The sequence below is a fragment of the Quercus suber genome, unplaced genomic scaffold, assembly GCF_002906115.3.
Source record: "Quercus suber isolate HL8 unplaced genomic scaffold, Cork oak 2.0 scaffold_1, whole genome shotgun sequence".
Lineage (NCBI taxonomy): Eukaryota > Viridiplantae > Streptophyta > Magnoliopsida > Fagales > Fagaceae > Quercus > Quercus suber.
Window position 1 is genome coordinate 2642149 of NW_027069468.1, and position 20036 is coordinate 2662184.

The 20036-nt window shown below is 38.6% G+C and overlaps 1 pseudogene; it reads right to left on the bottom strand.

Annotated features, from left to right (window-relative positions):
• Positions 1-5123: 5123 nt before the first annotated feature.
• On the bottom strand, positions 5124-18953 carry LOC112022267 (dimethylnonatriene synthase-like; annotated as a pseudogene).
• Positions 18954-20036: the final 1083 nt, after the last annotated feature.

A 20036-nucleotide genomic window follows, 5' to 3' on the forward strand; every position in this document is an offset into this window, starting at 1 on the left:
TTGCCCAAGCTTCCAAAGGTGATGACATTCCTGAAATTTTATCACTTAATTCTCATTGAATGATGTGTGCATTATTATTATCTTTTATGTGCTCTGTATAGAGGTGGGAAAAACATTTTATACTTGTGTCAACATTGGTGCAATTCTTGGAGAATGTTTGCATTAAAAATGTTTTTAGAATTTAGTGCTAGAAGTGGAGAATTGTTTAAATATGTTGACAGCTTATTGTAATTTGCCTGTAATTTTGTTGCGTTCTTTTGAGCAGCCTGTTGAGTTTATTGTTGATATGGGTGCTCTTTGAAGCTGTTTGTACTTTTATACAGTATTTAGTTAATATACTTCTAATTCATGGACCAAAAAAATGGCATATTGCAAGGAGCTGTTTGCAATTTTATACTATTTTTAATCAATCAAAATTTCAATACTCACTTATTTTGTTTTAATTTGTGAATATACTATTGTGTTCATATTCTTATTTAAGAAATTATTTTATTTCTGCCCCTTGAATGCATCACTAGCATGCTGACTCTAACCATACTATGGTACAAATTAGGGTACTCGTGATTTTGCGAAAGAACAAATGACAATAAGAAAGAGAGCATTTTCAATTATTGATGATGTTTTTGAAAGGCATGGTGCTACCGCGTTGGATACTCCATCATTTCGATCATATATCTCTTCATCATTTCCATCATTCAAGTTACCAAAATATCTCTTCCCTGCAATCAATTTAGTAATTATATTGAAGGTTAAGTGCTCAATGCACTCACTAATCACCACCTTAGCTTAGTTGTTGGGCTCGTTGCTCTTGCAAAGAGTGTACAAATCTTTAATCAAAGTGTCAACCTCAATAACTTGCACATTCTTTATTGTCTCAAGCCAGCGACTAAAGAGGAGTTCTAGCATGGTTATCTTTCTCATCTTGAACCAGAATTTACCATAGTTGATGAACCCAAATGCTGCATAGTTGTAGCCAAGGTACTTTCCTTGGCTAGACCTTGGACGACCAGCCAAAGCCTTGTCATTTGTAGTGAAACACTCCTTGACAGCCTCATGATTGCTAATAACAATTGCACTTTTCGTACCAAATCAGATCGTGAATATGGGACCATATTGACCACCCATAGCTGCCAAGGTTCGAGCAACTGGATATTGGCCGCTTAGTTTGAGAAGGTGACCTATGATTGGCAAGCCACCTAATGGCTCCGGGGCCATCATACCCTTACTTGTGTGACTACCAATTCTCAGCCTCCATAGATTGTACAATAGTACCAGTATAAAAGCGCCTGCAATTGCAAGGAGATGAGAAGTAATTTCCATGATGTACTGAAACTTGAGGGACAGCAAAGTATACAATATATGAACTTTTGATGGTTTCTTACTTTCTTTAGTGGTGAGAAAAAGGAGAAAAACAAAGAAAGTATGACTAATAGCAATTAGGTTTTAGCTATCAAGGAGTATATTCCCTAAACATTTATGGACAAAGTTACGAATTTAGTTGTGAGGTGGGGGATGCAAGAACTGGGGTTTAAGTCTCCACGAGACTTCACACATCTATACACTTAAATTATGATATAGTAGAATTTCTATCTTGCATAATATATATATATATATAGTTCCACTTAATATATTTCTATCAAATGTGAATTTTGACAAATCTATTATTGAATTACATTTTCTTTTTATATCTTTCATATTTAAAAATTTTCCAAAAAATAAAAAATTATGTCGTTAATCAAATTAAATTTTAAGTTTTTATAGTCTAAAATTATGCATAAAAAACAAGTTTATGAATCAGATAGTAAACAAGTTTATAAATCAAGTTTATGGCATAAATTTGACACACGCATATTAAAAACAAAAAGAACATACAATCTGTCTGTTAGATTTTCAAAATATGTAGTCATATTAATATTTTTAGTGAAAATGTTAACCATTAACTACAATCAAGTTTATAGCTAAACTTTGTTCAATGTTTATTTATTATTTTTGTGTTTTTGTAACCGTGATAATGTAAAGTAAGTGTTTTGAAAAGTGAAATGAATAAATAAAAATGAAAGAACAAATAACATTTAAATGAAGGGAAAAGTTAACATATATCCTAAGAGCATTGATTTAGAAACTTTTTTTTGGGAAAAAGAAGAAAAAAAAAAGGTAAATAATTTTTTAAACAATTTTTTTTATTTATCATAAAAGTGATATTAAAACTTTCCTAAAATAATCTATTAGCAAATGTCCTAAAAATATCCATTAACATGAACCTTAAATGAAATAGAATTTAAAATAAGAAATATGATATGAGTCAAATTTAAAAAGTAATTAGCTAAAAGAAGAAAAATAAGTTTTATTTTAAAATATTGAGAAACCTTAGAGAAATCGCTACTGATGCTCAATAAAACTAGTAAAGTAAGGTTTTCAATTGATGTTTATTATTTTGTTTTTTTTTTTTTTTAATGAATGACAAACTTATATGAGGACAAAAGAATATTGATGTACTTGGAATCTTTTTTCATTGGGTATTAAAAAAAAAAAAAAAAAAACCCTAAGAGGGTGCTGGGGCAATTAATGCTAATGTAGGACTTTAGAACATCTGCATCTCATATCTCATCCTATTTTACAATCCTAAAAAGCTACTTTATCACTTATATCATACCATTTTTCAATACATCCGACATCCCAACTTCTATTTTCCTATGCTACTTATTAAAATAATATTTTTACACAATAAAATAATATATCCTAAAACCAAATAAATAAATAAAACCCATTACCAAATAACCTCTGCAACCACCTGTTGCTACCACTACCACGAAGAACATACCAAATTTTTGTTTTCTTGAAACCCCATAAACACCAGCCAAAACTCATGGCCTTGAAACCCAGAAACCCATAGATTAACAAAATAAAATCCAAATCAAACCCATTGGGTTCATTCCCTCAAATCTAAATCAATCAACTCACATTAATTCACACAAATTTTCAATTATATCAAGAATTTCCCCCAACACCCAAACCAAAACAGAAACAAAAAAAACCCACAATATTTTTGTCTCACACACCAAACAGTCAAAAGCAAACCTTGCAACCCACGGTCAAAAAACAGTCACACCACCACCACCACCCCCTCTCCGCCCATCAACACCAAAAAAAAAAAAAAAAACTAGAGCAACCCGCGATCAAAAACCAGACCCACCACCGCCGAAGCTCGAAGAAAGCGGATTCAAGCCAAAACAGGACAAAAAAACCCTGCAACCACGGTCAAAAATAGTCAACACCACCACCACACCCCTTCGTCCATCAAACACCACCAAAAAAAAAAAAAAAAAAAAAAAAAAAAAAAAAAAAAAAACTGAGCAACCCACTGTCAAAACCCAGACCCACCATCGCCAAAGCTCAAAGAAAGCAAATTCGCCGCGAGGAAGCTTGAAGGAAGTTGATTTTGTTGACCCACGCGAAGAAGGAAAAATGAAAGAGAGAGAGAGTTGCCGGAGAAGGAAAAAAGCGGAGACCCACCCACCACTGATTTAGAAACCCACCGCCGATCTAGAAACCCAACGTCGATCTAGAGAGTTGCCGAATAGAGTGAAGATATTACTAGCAAATGATCTAGAGAGTGAAGAATCAAAGAGCAAGAAGAAGAGAGCATAAAGAAAGAGAGAGAAAAGAAAGAGAAAAAATGAGAGAGGAGAGAGAAATTACCGGGTTAAAATGAGAGAGGAGAGAGAAATGAGAGTATTAAAAAATTATTATTTTTCATGCAATTCAGCTACAGTACCATCTTACATTTGAGATGGTATTGTAGCTATATCTCAAATTTTTTTTAGCATTTTAGCATATGGCCTTTCTATTGCTGGCATTTTTTTGGGCTTGTATGCCAAAATTTGGCATAAAGCTAGCCCAACGCGGATGCTCTAACTAGCTCATTTGGGTGTTGAGCTTGGGTGAACGTATAAGGACATATATGGACTGTTTTGCATTGGATTTGAAGATTTTGGGTCCTTCTAAGCTTTTTTCCTACTACAGACCCTATTTTCTGTAGCTTATTTATTTTACAGAATTGGGTTTTATTGTTTGCGGCCTGTTTTCATCGGCTTGCTAACCTGGGCCCCTAGGCTTGTTCTCTTGAGGCCTAAGGAAAAAATGGTTTAGCAACATCTGGAATGTAGTTCTTGTAACCTTGTCCAATAATAAATAAATTAGGGCCATACAAATGGAAAATTGTGGATCCTAGGCCCATGTTGCATGAATGTATGGCGTTAGGAGGACGTAGGCATTGTGTGGTGCTGAGCCATTGTGATCATGTTTACTGTTTTTTTTTTTTTTTTTAATGGCCTCTCCATATATACAAACAAACTTCCACTGACTATATTTCATCATGGGAATTTGAAAATTTTGGCTTTTACATCTTATTAGTGTGTAGCTCCGTGTATAAGTACAGATATAATTAAAAACAATCACAATTAAACGGTTCAAATTATACATGATATTAATCTTTATTTTATTTTAAATAATACATTTCTAAAATATGTAATAGTTTTTCATTATATATATATGATTTAGAATTTAAATGGATTTAGACTTTTCAATTTTTGCACTCAATAATTTACTTGCTACAAAAATTAAAAACTTAGATGAACACACGGCAAAAAATTGGATTCCAATTGAAATCCAATTTATAATCTAATTGGATTTGAATTTTTCGATTTTTACCTCAATAATTCACTTGGCACAAAATTAAAATTAAATAAAACATGCGATGCAAAATTTAGAATTCAATTAAAATCTATATATAAAGGGATAAATGTGCTTGATTGTCTTGATTCTTAGCAATCCGAGTCAAGTATCACAAATGGTAAAGTGGTAATTTTGAAGATACCCGTGTTGCATTAAAACTAACAATTTAAGGGAGCCTAATGGGGTTTCCACAGAGAAACCACAATATAGATGTGGATGAATGTATGTGTTGTCTTTATATTATATTTAACCTTCATCGAGGTTTGTTGTTTAAGGGGAGTATCATTTCATACAATCTCAAAAGAGTGGGTAGCAAAATATTTTTTCAAACAAAAAATAAAAATTTAAAAGACAAAAGAACTATTGAAATTTATTTTTAATTAGTATTCTCAAGAAAAGATTTGGTAATGGCAACCTAAACAACAGGGATATATATGTTTAGATAAGGATAAAGATATAGCCAAATCTTTATTCAACACTTCAACGAAGACATGCATTCCTGATCCTTCACGCATATCCACCTCTGCACCACCCACAGTCATGATATCAAATCCTTGAAGCAAACAAGCCAGTGCCAAATGAACAACTTGCATGCCGAATGTAAGTCCTGGGCATGACCTTCTTCCAGAATTAAATGGAATATACTCAAAATTTTGACCCCTAACATCAACATTTGCATGTGTTGTCATAAACCTCTCTGGTTCGAACTCAGATGGGTTCGACCACACACGTGGGTCTCGTTGCAGCTTCCATATATTGATGATCAAACGAGTGCCCTTAGGAACATAGTAGCCACCAACATTACAATCTTCCATAGCTTCACGCAATCCTGTGACAGGACCAAGTGGGTATAGGCGTAAAGTTTCCTTAATAATGGCTTGAAGGTAGTTTAAGTTCCTAATATCAGATTCTTCCACCCATTTATCTTTCCCAACGTGCAAGTCTAGCTCTTCTTGGGCAGCCTTTAGCACATATGGGTGGTTTAAAAGTAGGGACAGTATGAGAACCTGAAATTATGAGACAGCCTTTAGTGTAATAGATGTGCTTTCGGAGCCTGAAATTATGAGAACCTGCACACACAAAAAGTCTAATGGAATTACTCAAATCTAATATAGTATCTTTGCATAGAAAGAACAATAATAATTTTCATGATCATATTAGGCTCTTGAGCCTTTTGTAGTAAAATTACTATTAGTTTTAGCATTTTTCTTGACATTATGATCTATTGGCATTTATCATTTTCTTATGGGTTCAATTCTAGGCAATTGCACACTACATTATGATTAAGGTGTTCAAATGAACCATTTTTTAGAGATAATTACAACATACTGCTAATCACATAACTCGAACATTTTCCTCTCTATATCCCCAAGCACTTTATGGATAAGGATATGCTAATTCAATTACAAGGTCCTTGACATTCAAATGATCATTGACCTTCAAAAAAGAGTTATATATAATTTTTTTTTTTTTTTTTTGTGTACCACAAATAAAAAATGAATGCCCTAAAAAAATAAACACCCTAAAATAAAGTTACAAAGACCAATAGGTGTAAACAAAGTTATAGTAATAAAAAAAAAAATAATGCAATGGAAACAACAAAAATGCAACAACAAAAAAATTGAGTTGAGTTAAATTGTTAATAGGAGTAATGCTATGGACACAATAAAAATTATAGTATTAAGAAAAAAATTATTTTTAATTGAGTAATGCTATGCACACAACAAAAATATAGCAACAACAAAAATTGAAAACTTAAGTTGAATTTTCATTTTAATAGAAGGAAATTGTAAACTTCACACATTCGTGTGTGTGTGTGTGTTATTGCAGTGTCAATATATTTAAGTTCTCTTTTTATTAGATTTTGTCTAATTTAAGTTTCTTAGAATATTTTCATTAGTTCGTACAAATATTCTGAATATTTTAGCATAAACCTACTTTTTTATTATTTTACATAACTACTTTTCAAAAAACACCTACATCAGATTATATATTTTAAACTAAATTTCATTAATGCATTATTTCTTTATCAATTTTTTATTACCCATCCAAATCATTTGTGTCTATGTGTGTGTGAGAGAGAGATAGAGAGAGAGTATTAAAAACAAATTTGCATATGGATAATAATTATGTATATTTGCATTGTTACTGTAACTACAAATACATTTTGCATAATAAGAATTCATATGATATATATATACACACACACATGCACTGGCGAAGCCAAGGGGGGGCTTGGGGCAACCATGGCCCCCCTGGCGTTTTAAAATTTCCTATAACACTATTAAAAAAAAATCACAAATTAGACAAAAAATTTATCACTAGCCCCCCTTGAAAAATAAGATTTTAGAATTGGCTGCACAAATTTTTTAACTAGTCCAATAATAGTCAAACCCAATCAAGCTAGATTGATAAAAAAAAATACCCAAAAATAATAAATTTAGTATGATAAAAAATCTCATCTAGCCCATTTCCTCAATCCATGGCTCTTCCAAATGCTAACAAAACCCTAATTCTTCCTTTAATAATTTTGTTAGATATAAATTGGCCCCCTAAAGAAATTTTTTTGCTTCACCACTGCACACATGTATTAAAGCTTAGTCCTTTGTGGAGAGAAATTATTATTTACAGCGGAGAATTACTGATGTGGTCCTCTCTAACCAATAAGGTGATATCATCTATGTGAGCTTCCTAATTAGTACAAGGAATAAAAAATAAAAATTACCAAATGATGTCCATTTGCATAAATAACAGCATTTTATTGGTTGGGAGGTCAGAGAGGAAGACGTCAGTAGTCCTCCTGGTGGACCTAATAATTTCTCCTTGTGAGATAATTATAGAGTGAATTTCAACCATTTTCTAGTATTTCTCTTGTGAGTTTCCATGACAGCAGGTGCGGAACTAGGGGTTCTATTAAACTCCTTGACCCGTAACTTCAAAATTTTTTTAATATATTTAATATTTTTTTATTAGTTTATTTACCCTCAAAAACATTTCTGCACACTCTAGCTTAAATCTTGCACACTTGATCACATATCAACATGGCCCAAAGTCAAACAACAACACAGATCACATACCTCCCTCTCTCTCCTCTCTCTCTCTTTGATCTTTGACCACATTTTCATTAATCTCTTCTCATCTCTTTTCTCTATCTGACTATCTCAGTATTTTCAACTCTAAAAGTAAAAAAAATGAGTGTTTGTAAGTGTTTCTATTTATTATATGTGTATAAGTATGTGTTTGATACTGATTGTGTGCATTATTTATTTTTTTTTTTTATAATCTTATTTGTATGAATGTGTGCATGTATGGTATAAATATAATATAACTATATATAATATAATAATACAAAAATATTATTACATGTGTGTGCATTGTTACCATGTTATAAAGTTAGTGATTCAAGAAAAAAAAAAAAAAAACATAGATGTCGTAATTGTTCAAGTATTTAATTAATTAAGTAAACACTTAATGTATTATTTATGTACGGATGAGTGTGGCTGTATGAGCTAATTTAGTACAATGCTTAAGTTTTGTCTTTTAGTTTAAAATATTTTTATAGAAATAATGACAAATAAATAATAACAACCGCAACAAAATAAAATATTATATCAACCTAACAAAATAAAATAGTCATTCTTATTCACGTTGAGAATATGTAATTCTCTATCCTCAAGTGAGTAATTCCTAGAATCTATCATATATCTTTAGTGTTTTTTGTTCCCTTAGATTATCAATTAATAGTTATTTCGTATTTTATTTGGGTCCCCATGCTTCGGCTCTCTCTCATCAACCGCCCAATTACCCAATGACAATCTTAAACCATGTGCTCAAATTCCAAAAGCAAAGGACAATAATTTCAAGTGGGATAAAAAATATCTCTAAGAAAAACAATGGACAATAATTTCATGACCTTCTGTAACTTTGAAAGTCTATCCTATCCGTATTTGTATGGCTAATATATTAAAAGGTGTTTGATTGCAATCATTGAAAAGGAATTAAGTGGATTTCACAGTATTGAAAAGTAATAAAAGTTAAAAAAATAAATTTGTTTAATTGATTATTATCAAAATTTTGTTTAATTGAATGTTGTGTGAGACTCCAAGATAAAATAGTTTTTTTTTTTTTGGGTGAAAAAGAAGACAAAAAATAGTTGATTGCAATTAAAAAAAAAAATCAACTTTCTCTAATATAATTCAACGTTCATTAATTGGATCCATAATCTACTATATATACAATCTATATAAAACTGTAGTGTTTTGATTTTTGATAGCCTCATACTATTATGCCACATAAGGAGTTTTTTATTTTTATTATTATTATTTTTTTTACAAGATAGAATTTCTATTCTAGTCTAATTTAAGTGTATATGTATATGAAACTCCCTTTTAGAAACTTGAATCTCGGCCCTTGTCCCCCTACACCCCACAAGCATTTATACTTGTAGAGTAACTACCGCATCAAAGGTTCGCGATGGTCCACATAAAAAGTTTTTTTTTTTTTTGTGGAGAAACTCCACATAAGGAGTTGAGNGTACACATATATGCAAGAAATTAATTCAAAATAAAAATAAATGGGTAATTTTTCTTAAAGGCTTATACTTTTATTTCTTAGTTTGTCATTAATTTTCTACTTATGAGGAAAATATTTTTTGTTTATTAAATGATTTTAGTTGCATATAAAACACACACACAAACATAAAAATAGAATTTTTTTTTTTTTAGGTGGACCTCATGCCACAGGCTTGTCAGCCTCTTACTTATTTATTTTACCCTCCTAGACTAATTGAATTATCAAGGTACCAAACTTCTGATATTTATATTAGTATATCTATCGTCGTACGTATGTATAAATAAATAAATTGAAGAGAGAAAAGGGTTTGGGCACAAAATAATAAATATTATGAAGTTTGAGTGTATCCTAGACCTAGAGTAAAAAAAAAAAAAAAAAAAAAAAAAAAAAAAAAAAAGAAGGATTATTTCCAAGATAAACTCATTTAATTTTGTTTTTAGGATTTTATTTATTGTTATATAAAGCTTAGTCCTTGTGGGAGAGAAATTATTATTTACAGCGGAGGATTACTGATGTGGTCCTCTCTAACCAATAAGGTGATATCATCTATGTGAGCTTCCTAATTAGTACAAGGAATAAAAAATAAAAATTACCAAATGATGTCCATTTGCATAAATAACAGCATTTTATTGGTTGGGAGGTCAGAGAGGAAGACGTCAGTAGTCCTCCTGGTGGACCTAATAATTTCTCCTTGTGAGGATAATTATAGAGTGAATTTCAACCATTTTCTAGTATTTCTCTTGTGAGTTTCCATGACAGCAGGTGCGGAACTAGGGGTTCTATTAAACTCCTTGACCCGTAACTTCAAAAAATTTTTTTAATATATTTAATATTTTTTTTATTAGTTTATTTACCCTCAAAAACATTTCTGCACACTCTAGCTTAAATCTTGCACACTTGATCACATATCAACATGGCCCAAAGTCAAACAACAACACAGATCACATACCTCCCTCTCTCTCCTCTCTCTCTCTTTGATCTTTGACCACATTTTCATTAATCTCTTCTCATCTCTTTTCTCTATCTGACTATCTCAGTATTTTCAACTCTAAAAGTAAAAAAAATGAGTGTTTGTAAGTGTTTCTATTTATTATATGTGTATAAGTATGTGTTTGATACTGATTGTGTGCATTATTTATTTTTTTTTTTTATAATCTTATTTGTATGAATGTGTGCATGTATGGTATAAATATATATAACTATATATAATAGAGAAACTCCACATAAGGAGTTGAGGCTTTACATTTTTCACATCATTAATATTTATTAATTCTATTTAAATTCTATTCTATATGTAAGCCCACCATTAGAATAGTTTTAAATGGTAAAACATATGGTATCATACACAAACATAATCTTAATACTTCTCAAAAAAAAAAAAAAAACACACACACACACACACAATCTTAGTAAATGTCTAATTTTATAATATGTAATTTTATATACAAATATAATATATGTCTATTGTAGGGTCGATTTTTGTAGCCTAAGCCCAAAAGAGATTGGTTATAGGCCCAACGAACCCAAAACAATGAATTTGTAGAGAGTGGGTTGAAGGTTTAGGCGCCGACCAGCGTCTTAGAAGCCTGAACATCTTTTTCTTTTATTGAAGAAACACTTAGAACAATTTACAACTAGGAGATGCTCCTCGGCCCATGGCCGAGGAGGCTTTTTTCCTCCTTTCACTCAAAAAACCCTTTTCTTCCTCCCATTTACATTTTGCTTGTCTCTCTTATATATTACTCTCTTCCTCTTTCTGTTGATCATTCATTGGCCTCTCCTCTGGCCACCTGTCCCATCAGAGGTCGTATCCGTGCTCAAGTGGTTCACCCTGATCGATGTAGCCCTGCCCGGGGGTTGCATCCCCATTAATGCGGCCAGAAGGGTTAGGTGAACGTATTAAGTGCTAAGGTGACAACTGGCTCTGGGTCTGTCCCCCCTCCCCTATAGTTATCCTTAGTATGCCGAGGACGAGGGGATCTTCGGCGCGGAGCCAAAGAAGGGTTTGCTCCCCAAATTGGCCTTGGGTAGTCATCCCTCCTCGGATTGGGCCATTTGGGCCTGGCTTGGAGTGGGCCGTGGCTGTACGATTTTCTGGCCCCACAATAGCCCCTCAAAATCTTGCTACACGCATCCTTGGGCGGGGAGGAGGATTTTGACATCCTCGGCCTCATCCCCCCCCCCACCCCTCGTTAGCGTTGGGGCCCATTCACCTGCCAAGGGCACGTCGCTGACGCTTCGGAACACGTAACGTGTCCATCATTAAATCCAGGCGGCTCTGTGCTCCCCACGTCCAAGGAGGAGTTATCTATCGAACGGTGGAGATTTGTCTGGCATTCATGAGCGAAAAACCACATGGCTCCTTGATTTGGGGTATAAATACCCGTACGAACCGCTTCTTCATGTTCCTCATTTGTAATCGAGGATATTCGTGCACCCTTTCCGAGTTCAGACACCCCCTTACTAGCACCTCTAGCACAAAAGCCTGTCCGAGGAGCCCTTTCTCTTTCCTGTCAGTCGCTCTCTCTTTGGCCCCTCTTTCTCGTTACCCTTTTTTCTGCTTCGCTTGTTCTTTCTTAGTTCTTTTAGGCGTCTATTGGGATGGGTAGGTTTAAGAAATACGTTGATACTGAGGAGGCGATGGAGAAATTCATCACCGACTATAAAATTCCTGGCAATGTGAATCTGAGACATTGTGAGGATGGGGAGTGGCGCATATACAGGCAGGAGGGCGAGGTGGTAATTTCCGTAGTCGCCTTCCTTGAAGGGGGGATGACGATCCCCATGGGGCCGGTGATGAGGGATTACCTCATGCACTTTCGATTGGCCCCCACCGAGTGTGGGATAAATGTCTTTAGGATTCTGGGCTGTGTAGACACCCTGAACGAGAAGATGGGGCTGAGGTTGACCCACCATGACGTGAACTGGTGTTACAATCTTCAGCTTCTTAAGGGCCATTCGTATTACCTGAAAACGAGGGACGACAGGGTGCGGCTCATTCAGTGCCTCCCCGAGTCCAGCAAGGGGTTCTATGAAGATTTCCTCATTGTGTCAGGGGAGTGGCATGATGGCCTTCACTACCCAACAACAGAGGGCACACCAGGTGGGGCGGTGGGAGACAGATAGGGTTTCAAGCTCTCGTCTCTTTTCTTCACCCCCCTTTATTTTTTACTAACGTCCTGGTACTTTCCGTTTGCAGACCCGCACGCCTTCCAGCGTCACTTCCATTTGATCAACCGAGAAGACTTGCAAAAGGTGTTGAGGGTGCCGGTGTATGTGAACGAGGACGACAACCAGGTTAGGGCCGCCCACATAATTTTGGGTTATACACCTACCTAGAAATCGTTCCCGGTTCCGAAGCACGTCATCCTCGCCAACGATCCTCGGCTCCAGAGGATTACTGTGACCGAGCACGGATTTTCGATCCCCAAGGGGCCCTCCGACCAGGAAGCTGTCACATTAGCCGTCCCCTCCTCTTCTCAACTGTTTGCCGAGGCCGTCGAGGGAGCTCCAGAGGGGGAAGGGGACGCGTTTGAAGTTTTCACTCGTCTTGACCAGTCCGAGGATCCTCCCGGGGACTTGGGTGATCCCAATTTGAGCGAAGCAGACCTTCTCGCTTCAGAAACCCCTCCTCGGCCGACAATGGGTTACAAGAGGAAACCCACCACCAAGTTGTTGGACCTGCTTGAGGGCCAGCAGGGGGAGTCCCAACAGAAAACTCCTACTCCTCCTTAGAAAGCTAAGTCAACTTCTGTTCGGCAGAAGCTTCCACTTTCTCCTTCTCAGACGCGCTCGCCCTCTGGGTCCGTGCCTGCTGGCCTTAAGAAGAAGAAGGATAAGGGCAAAAGAATCGTGGGGGATAGGACGGTGTCCTCACAGGAGGAGGATACTGCTCTACGGCTGTCCAAGCAGCTTAAGATAGGCGGAAGGAGTCCGGATAGGCAGGTCGTTGACACCACCGCGCCCGAGGCTGACGCCTGGCTCCCGGCCCCGATGATCCGCGGGGAGCCATTGAGGGATAACGCCTCTCTTAGGGATTTCAACGAGGGTGAGGGTACACGCGTGGCAGACGCATTGGAGAGGAGCCTACTGCTCCCAGCGGACATGGCTGAGCTTAACACTTTGACGAGCGAGCAGGTCTTCCTTAGCCTTAAGCGATATGTGGGGATGGTAAGGGCTATAACCTCAATTCTTCTCCCACTCTTTTCCTCTTATGAGGCTCATCGCACATTGGTCATTTTGACAGGCCGTCAAAGCTATCTTTGCGTTGGAGGGGGCGGCAAACGACCAGAAGGAGGTCCTTAAAAAGGAGCGCGACTGGCGATACCAGGCCACCAATACTCTGAAAAATTCTGAAGCTGACCTCGTCAAGGCTTGACAGGCTCTGAAGGAAGTGACCAGTGAGCGGGATAATGCGCTGTCTGGTCTTAAAGGCGCCCAGACCTAGGCTGCGGAGCAGACGGGGCACCTACGCGAGGCGGAGGAGCAACTGCGGATCGCGAGGGATCTGATTACTGACCTGCGGGCTGACGTGGCTAAGGCAGAGGGGAATCATAGGGCAGCGGAGTGGGCCAGGGACCAGGCCCTGCGGGCCAAGGACGAGGCTGATCATGGTAAGGAGATGGCCGAGCGTTCCAAGGAGGAGGCCGAAGCCGCAGCCTACGCTGATGGGGTGGCTGTAGTAGAGGCCGACTACAAGGCTCAAGTCCCGGGAGTGTGTAGGCGATATTGTTCCCAGGTCTGGGCTGAGGCCCTCAAACAAGCTGGGGTGGAGGCTGCGTCCGACCTATGGAAGGCGGAGAACGTGTATTATCCCCCCGCTATCCGTAAGGCCGCCCCTGAGGACCCTGAGGTTGGGGAGATTACTGAAGAAGTGCGGGCAGCCGAATTGGGGGAGCATTCGAGTGAGGAGGTGCCCCCAGAGATAGTGGAGATCCCTTCCGATGATCCAACCCCCACCACTGAGGAAGCAGCTGCTCTTGCCGTACCCCCGTAGACTATCCCCTCAGGCCAAGGCTCGGAGGGGTCAGGGGCTGCCTCTGTCCAGCCGAAGCAAGAGGAGTAGGCTCCCCGGCGTCTCGGCTCGTCCTGCTTTTACGTTGTCATTTTATTTTGTTATACTTCTCTTTTATGTACTGTGGCTCTTGCCATGCAATTTTTACGAACTCATCGTTGTAATGCGAATTTGACTTCCCTTTACTTGAATTGCTTATTTGTGTACACGCTGCCTACTTTTTCTTTCTCCCTTAGACCTGTATGACTTTAGCTTAAATTGCATGTTGGTTAGTTGCGCCAGTAACGATGATAAGGAGAGAGAACGTATGCATGGGCACCTCTCTCGCGTCTCAGGGGCCCTATGGGGCTTGGTCCTCTCCTAACTTGGGATGTTTTGTAGTTGGCCTCCCTGTAGGCCTGAGTCCGAGGGCCATGCGACGCCTCTGTTCTGTTCGGCGCAACGGTCTGATTGAGCGGTTAGTTCCCCCATAGGCCTGAGTCCGAGGACCATGCAGTGCCTTAGTTCTGTCTAACGCTTTGATTTCTCTGTAAGTATCTAGTTTCCCCATAGCTTTGAGTCCGAGGACCATGCAATACCTTGGTTCTGTCTAGTACCCAGGTATAGAGGAGCGAGTAGTTTTCCCACAGGCCTGAGTCCGAGGACCATGCAGTGCCTTGGTTCTGTCTAATGCTTTCATTTCTCTGTAAGTATCTAGCTTCTCCATAGGTTTGAGTCCGAGGACCATGCAATACCTTGGTTCTGTCTAGTACCCAGGTATAGAAGAGCGAGTAGTTTTCCCACAGGCCTGAGTCCGAGGACCATGCGTGCCTTGGTTCTATCTAACGCTTTCATTTTTCTGTAAGTATCTAGTTTCCTCATAGGTTTGAGTCCGAAGACCATGCAATACCTTGGTTCTGTCTAGTACCCAGGCATACAGGAGCGAGTAGTTTCCCCATAGGCCTGAGTCCGAGGACCATGCAGTGCCTTGGTTCTGTCTAACGCTTTCATTTTTCTGTAAGTATCTAGTTTCCCCATAGGTTTGAGTCTGAAGACCATGCAATACCTTGGTTCTGTCTAGTACCCAGGCATAGAGGAGCGAGTAGTTTCCCCATAGGCCTGAGTCCGAGGATCATGCAGTGCCTTGGTTCTGTCTAACGCTTTCATTTTTCTGTAAGTATCTAGTTTCCCCATAGGTTTGAGTCCGAAAACCATGCAATACCTTGGTTCTGTCTAGTACCCAGGTATAGAGGAGCGAGTAGTTTTCTCACAGGCCTGAGTCCGAGGACCATGCAGTGCCTTGGTTCTGTCTAACGCTTTCATTTTTCTGTAAGTATCTAGTTTTCCCATAGGTTTGAGTCCGAAGACCATGCAATACCTTGGTTCTGTCTAGTACCCAGGCATAGAGGAGCGAGTAGTTTTCCCACAGGCCTGAGTCCGAGGACCATGCAGTGCCTTGGTTCTGTCTAACGCTTTCATTTTTCTGTAAGCAGGGGTTTGTCTTCGGATTGCTCTACTGGAGATGATTCTTCCTTGAGTCGGATTTTGATCTTACACGAGGCGCTGATCTCGCCTCCAGCTCGAGCCCCCATTTCCTCACTTACGAAGCGTCCCTTGGCCGTTCGTGTTCCGCGCTTGACGTTTCGGTGCGCGAGACGCGCCCTCATTAATGTCCTTGTGAATTAACACGAATCCAACGGTCTACGGTCCCCTTGGAATTTGGTGGCCTCATAACTAGCACTGTTGACAACTCTCTTTTCAAATTCTGTGTGAATTAATTCTCACCAACATTTATCCCCTATATAAGACTCTTCGGGGGGAAGGTTTCTTCACACACTATGAACCTCCCGACACAAACAGAAAGAACACACCCCTTCAGCTCCCCTAGCCCCTTTAATAACCTCGCCGGAATTGTGACTGGAGTCAGCAGATATTGGGCGGTTTTGGGCGGGTATGAGGACATCCGTGCCAAGAGCGATTGTGGCCGCAGCCCCCATTGGGCTTCCGGTGCGGCAGAGTTTAGGCGTAACCCCGATGGTGCCACGTATGGTGGCCCGGAGGGATGTCGTTGGAGTACCTAATGTCTCTCCTCGGAGCGCACCCCCGACGGAGGAGATGTGTGAATTCACGTCATGGATAGTGCCCGAGCGCTGCCGTCTCCAACGGCCAGCGCTCATGAGGGCTGGAGAGAATCAAGGGAACATCATGAGGGAGGGTGTCCCGGTGCACCTGCATCTGCTCCTCACTTTGTTCAAGCTCTGCCGCACCGAAAAAGGGGTTGTTGGTGGCCTTGAAACAAGCTGGCCCTCCCCCTTCCCTGCTTTTAGTGTCAAGTTCTCCCATTCTCTTGATGCCAATAAAAGCACGGGTTGACACTCCCCTCTAGCTAGTTTTAGGGCGGGTCCACCTGGGCCTCTGATTGTAGGACTAGCTGGTAGGAATAGTTGTGAAGCACGCCTGCCTGAGCCTCTGATTGTAATCTGTAACTTTTCTTTTTTATGAAATAATATCGAGCTCTTTTTCTTTGCTGTTGAATCATCTGTCTCAAATTTTTTTTTTTTTTTTTTATCACCATCAATCTTTCATAGAATGATTATTTTGAACCGTCGCCTGTTGTGCCAGCCGGCGCACTAATCCTTCCCACAGACGGCGCCAATTGTAGGGTCAATTTTTGTAGCCTAAGCCCAAAAGAGATTGGTTATAAGCCCAACGAACCCAAAACAATGAATTTGTAGAGAGTGGGTTGAAGGTTTAGGCGCCGACCAGCATCTTAGAAGCCTGAACATCTTTTTCTTTTATTGAAGAAACACTTAGAACAATTTACAACTAGGAGATGCTCCTCGGCCCATGGCCGAGGAGGCTTTTTTCCTCCTTTCACTCAAAAAACCCTTTTCTTCCTCCCATTTACATTTTGCTTGTCTCTCTTATATATTACTCTCTTCCTCTTTCTGTTGATCATTCATTGGCCTCTCCTCTGGCCACCTGTCCCATCAGAGGTTGTATCCGTGCTCAAGTGGTTCACCCTGATCGATGTAGCCCTGCCCGGGGGTTGCATCCCCATTAATGCGGCCAGAAGGGTTAGGTGAACGTATTAAGTGTTGAGGTGACAACTGGCTCTAGGTCTATCCCCCCTCCCCTATAGTTATCCTTAGTATGCCGAGGACGAGGGGATCTTCGGCGCGGAGCCAAAGAAGGGTTTGCTCCCCATATTGGCCTTGGGTAGTCATCCCTCCTCGGACTGGGCCATTTGAGCCTAGCTTGGAGTGGGCCGTGGCTGTACGATTTCCTGGCCCCACATCTATTAATAACTACCATAATTAAAAAAAAATTTACATTTAAAAATAACAATAAAAAAAAATTGTATTAAACATTTAAACTTTCTGATGCATTGCAAGGTAAAAAGTTTATCAGTTGGCTTTCTTTAACGAAAGTCGTTCTGTTGCTACTGGTAAATAGCTTGTAGATTTATTTTCTTAAAGGAAAATCAAAGTATATATATTATTTGCATATCATGAAATAGAAAGCAAGACATAAATGGCCTGGATCCTTTTCCATGAACTAGTAGAGTCTTGAATATTTCTCCAAATTAATTTGGCTTTTACTTACTAATAATGATAAGAAGTGTAATGAGAACATGATGTGGTATTTCTTTTTCTCACATATGGGAGATTCACCATTTATAGGAAAAGAAAAAATACTATGTCATAGTACTCTAAGAATACCAATTAGTTTTCCTACATACCAGTGCAGTTGCCTTGACGATAACATCACGTGTATGCCCAGAAATCACAGCATCCTCATCAAGGCTTGATAGCATCAAGTCCATGAAATCGCTTTTGCCATTACTCTTCTGCTCTAATTGTTTCTGGAGATGTTCATCAAGCCAGATATCAAGCACCGAGTCAAGTTCCTTAGCAGTCCTCTTCATGGAACCTAAATACCCTTTGTAGTCCATCCATTCAAGGTATGGAATGGCATTCGACAAGACAAACACGCCACTAAGATATAGAGAATCTTTAATGGCGCTGTGGAAACGAGAAGCCTCATTGTTTCTTTCACCAACAATGGAAAATCGCTTACCAACAATCATCCTGAGGCTGATATTGAAGGTCATGTGCTCAAACAACTCACTAATAGTCACCACTTTGTTTTCTGTAGAAAGCAAGTACAAGTCTTTAATCAAGGACTCCACTTCTGAGAACCGTACATGCTTTAGCTTTTCAAGTCGATGGTCTGAAAGAAGCTTAAGAGTGGCCATCTTTCTCACATCACGCCAATACTCCCCATATGCTGCAAGTGCAAAAGTAGCATTGTTGTAGAACATGTATTCTCCTATTGCTCTGCTTGGCCTCGTAGCAATAGTTCTATCATTGGTAGCTAGGAATTCCTTTATCATCTCCCAACTACTCACCACCAACATTCGATGGAGACCCATTTTGAGTGAGAAGAATGAGCCATGTTTATCAGCCATGGCCCCAAGAGTTCGGACAATTGGCATTTCGCCTCCTAGAAGATGGAGGTGGCCAATAAATGGTAATGCCCCAGATGGTTTAGGGATTCCCACGCATCTGGTGTAACCCCTCTCAGTTTTTGATGTGATTTTTAAGACACTACAGATTGCTATGAAAGCAAGAAGTCCTAAAATCGTTTGCATATCAGAAAAAGACTCCATTGTGGTCTTGAGATCCAAGGATGAAGAGTAATATGAGATTGAATATGAGATTGAATTTATAGTAGTATACTAGTAGTCTAGTATAACTGTATAAGTGTCACATGACTCAACCTAAACGCCAAAAAGACTATTCCATTTATAATTGAGACTTATCGTAATGGCTTACATAAGCCAATTCAACCTAGTACATCTTTACTTTATGGGACTTTATACAAACTTATGTTTTTTGGACAAAGTTTAGTTTCAAATTTTGTTTTAGCATAAAGTTACAGCTTTACTCAATATCTTTTTATTAGAAGTGAATTTTGATAAATTTACTATTGGATTACATTTTTTTCTTGTATCCTCTATACTTGCAAAATTTCTAGAAAATTAAAGATCAATAACTATTGAGAGAAAGGTAAGGAAAAGAAAAGAAAGAAAGTGGGGAATTTAAGTGAACATTTCTTAATTCGTTTTCTGTTTGGAGAGAGATTTAAGTGATAAGTTAAAAGAAGATGATGTGGCATGATTCTATTGACTGGTGTAAAACCAGTGTTTTATGCCATAGCCTGATCGAACGTTGTGAGAGTGCTTTTTTCTTAGCACACAGGCCCAAGTAGAGACAAGGATCTCAGGCCCAAATACTTGTTGTTTTGGTGGACTAGGCTTGGTTTACCGCAGCTAAATGAGGCTGATTACAAACCAAGTTATGCGCAAGTCATATAAAGCTCCTCAAGATAAAAAATGCAATTCCTCCTAAGCAACAAAATACCATTATAAGTGTTTTAGTCTCGTAAAATGACCATTTACTCTTACGAAATAAGTAAAATAAGTGTTCATAATATTCACAATGAGAAAGAGATTGAAATAGAATATTTAAGGCTTATCTTTTATTGTATAAACATTTAAAAGAGTTCCTTCACTTGGTACCCGGGGCGTACTGTCATGGGATCCCGGGCATACTATCGTGGAATCCCAAGGCATACTAGGCCTGTAAGAACCCAGAATGCTAATTTTCTGAACTATATGATCTTTTTCCATGTTTATTATGCAATAGAGTTTTGTCATTTCCTTTTACCTCTA